The following is a 3,683-nucleotide window of genomic DNA, read 5'->3' as shown; positions in this document are numbered from 1 at the left end:
GAGAGAGAGAGAGAGAGAGAGAGAGAGAGAGAGAGAGAGAGAGAGAGACAAATGTAATAGAGATCGATCAGCAGGTGATGAGTGTGATAGTGCTGTGATTTGATTAGTCTGTCTCTCTGCTGTCTGAAGATCAGCTCAAGGATCCTAGTCAATGATCGGACAATATATTATTTTCCTTAGCTACATCATAAAAGATCACCTACGACTACTTGAAAACGTAAAGTACAGCCAAAAATGAATATGTATACTCCCCCTCAGGCTATTTAAGCTGTAGATGAGTTTGTTTCTTCATCAGATTTGGAGAAATGTAGCATTGCATCAGTGTCTCATCAATGGATGCTCTGCAGTGAATGGGTGCCGTCATGTTATTGGATTACCTCTTTTGTCAAGTCCTCTGGATATTGTTCAGTGATCGAAGACCATGCTTGTTTACTTGATTACTCTTCTGTCTTGCCCTCTGTATACTTGTTTGCCATTTGTCTGACCCCTTGCCTGTGTTGACCATGTTTAATAATAAAGTTTTGCAAATGGATCTGCACACCTCCTGTTTCGTCAGCTCTGTAACAGTGTCATAATTTAAAATGATCATTGCGTGACTTTTATTGTAGAACAAGGCAGTGAGATGAGGTATCACTATTCTAAAGGGGCAGTTCAAGCATTTGCTGCAATTTTGTTTTTCACGTACAGTACTTGTGAATTTTGGAAACATATATCTTTTTATGTTTTTAATGAAGTTTCTTCTGCTCAACGAGGCTGCATTTATTTGATCATAAATACTGTAAAAACTGAAATACTGTGAAATATTACAATTTGAAATAATTACATTAATAATTATTTTATTTAAATATACTTTAAAGTGTAATTTATTCCTGTGATCAAAGTTAAATTTTCAGCATCATTAGTCCAGTCTTTAGTGTCACAAGACCACTGCTCCTTTGAGGTCCGACCTTTAGTGCCATTGTGGTCAGGTCTGCCCGCGGTCCACAATTTCTGCCAATTTTTGATCGTGGACAATAAAAATGTCTTCACGATCTGTTTCTGAATAAATTTAGTTGTATTGTGCAGCAGTGCATATTCTCTCAGCTGCAGTTCTGGCGACGCGGAATCAATATACAATATTAATTTCTTTCTTGTGCTGCATACAAAAGAATATATTTTTAAGAATCTGGATAACAAACAGTTGTTGGTCCACATTGATGTTGAGAGTAAGAAAAGAAAATGCTATGAAAGTCACTGTGAACCAGCAACTGTTCGGTTTTCCACCTTCTTCAAAATAGCATTTATATTTAGCAGAAGAAGGAAACTAATTTACATTTAAAGCAACATTTGAGTGACTACATGAAGGTATAAAAAATAAAAAGCTAACATATTTTAATTTTGGGGTGAATTATTTCTTTAATGTTAATAAAACACTAAACACAAAGAGACAAATCACTCTTGACTGAAAAACTTTAATACAGTTACTCTAATAGGAATCAGTGTATAGAGTGCTTTATTTTAATTTGTTCATTTAATTGAACTTGAATGCTCCTGCTATATACATCTATTGTACCTGAAAATAAAACACTGTTTATATTTATTTGTATATTATGTGTATTTGTAATGTGCATCTTTGTTCAAATTTTTTAATAACAAAGATAAAATAATGAAAGATTTTTATCTTCACCCACTTTGGCCAAAATATCCTCCATACTTTTTAATATTTTGTTACCTTGAAAGGCTTTGTCGTTATTAATAGGGAAATTAGTTTGGTTGTGATGCTCAAACAGCTTGCAAAATAGAAAAACCAACATGACAGAATCATGATGAAATCATGATATTTAAAAAAAAAAAAAAAAAAAATATATATATATATATATATATATATATGTTTTTGTATTTTTGCCATATCGCCTAACCCTAGCCGAGGGGGAGCAAACCCATACACCCTGAAAACCTGAAATATTGGCCTAAATGTTAACTTTTTTTATCAATAGGATTCATCTCGTATGTGACAATAATTTAGGGTTTAAGACTTTTTCAGTTTACTGTAGGATGCATTGCAGAGCAGTGCCATAGGATTTCATGCTGATATCAATTAGATTAAAGATTGTTGACCTCAAGTTGACCTTACAGCCAAAGACACAAAAAAGAGCCCAAAATAGTCATTTTTTTGTGCCCATAATGCTTTTATTCTCATTACCACTTGTTTGGTTTAATCTTTCTGGGCGTGATGACTGAACAACAGTCCAACGTGAGATAAAGCCTCGCTCAGGCAGGGTCCATGCAGTGAACTTCACACTCAGTGCACTTAACGACTGACCCCTTCGCTCTCCTTTACAGCAGGTGCTCCTTATTTTGGACATCTTCAGTTTCTTAAGCATTAAAAGCTGACATTCATGCGAATTCAGAAATAATTCATGCTAAAAATATGCAAACCAAATACTGTTAACATTATACATTATAACAGGTACATTTCAGAATAGCTTCAGATTAAGACTTTGTTATTTGTTCCCAACCTGCTGTACATTTACAGCTAAGATCCCAATTCAAATGAGCGAATCTCAAGAAAACATGTACATATACCATACATTTCACCCTAAAAACAAAAGAAATAAGAAAATGATGCATCTTTTTAGGATCATAATGATTTTTCAGTGACATTATTTTAATTGCAATTAAGCACATTAATTGTTTTACTGCATTACATAAAAAAATTACTGTAATAAAATTATTATTTTAATTTAAATCTGCATAAAAGGCAGTGCAACAATATTAAATACTCTACATTTGAAATGTATCAATAATGTAGTAATTTGTTGCTATTTATTAGAAATCAGAAAAAAACATGCTTAAAAGCATAATATAATAATTTTATAAATACTCTATTTTAATAGAGTCTTTTTGGATTATGGTAATGAATCATGGGAAAATAATGTCACAAAGCACACATATTTCTCATTATGATATTATTGTAATAATTAAAACCATTATGTAATAGTTTTATTGTATTAAATAAACTTAAAATTATTTGTTATTTAAATATACATACAAGCAGTGAAACAAACACTATAGTATTATTTTAACACTATGTTGTTTGTAATTACTGTAAAAAAAAAAAAGTATATTTAAAAAAATATGCAAAAGGCAAAATGAAAATAATGTCACAATATATAATTATTTTATTGTGAATGTGAACTAGACAAGTTCTAAACAGGTTTCATGATATTCAAGTATTGAATTTGATTAATTTAATGTAATTTAATTTAAGTTCCCACTGGTGAAATGAAGGGTAGTTTCCCAAATATTAACAATATGAGAATTTTAATAGAAAAGATACACAAAGAAATCAAGTTTTGTACGGTGCCCGTAAGGTGACTTTTTCGGTTTACTTAGTTTTGTCATGGCCACGACATAATGAATAATTCAAGATAAAAAATGAATGAATCCATCTCTGATAATCCCGGGTTGCTATGGTCGCGCAGTTTTGTTTACGCATTAAACTCGTGGCCACGAGAAAAACATGTCGTTCCCTCAACATAGCATCTCGAGGCCACGACATAATATGACGTTCCCACGAGTTAATATGACGTTCCCACAAATTAATATCTCGTGGCCACGACATATTATCACGTTCCCACGAGTTATTATGTCGTGGCCACGACAAAACTAAGTAAACCGAAAAAGTCACCTTACGGCCACCG

This window comes from Carassius carassius, chromosome 5, assembly GCF_963082965.1.
Source record: "Carassius carassius chromosome 5, fCarCar2.1, whole genome shotgun sequence".
Lineage (NCBI taxonomy): Eukaryota > Metazoa > Chordata > Actinopteri > Cypriniformes > Cyprinidae > Carassius > Carassius carassius.
This window is presented reverse-complemented; position numbering follows the sequence as displayed.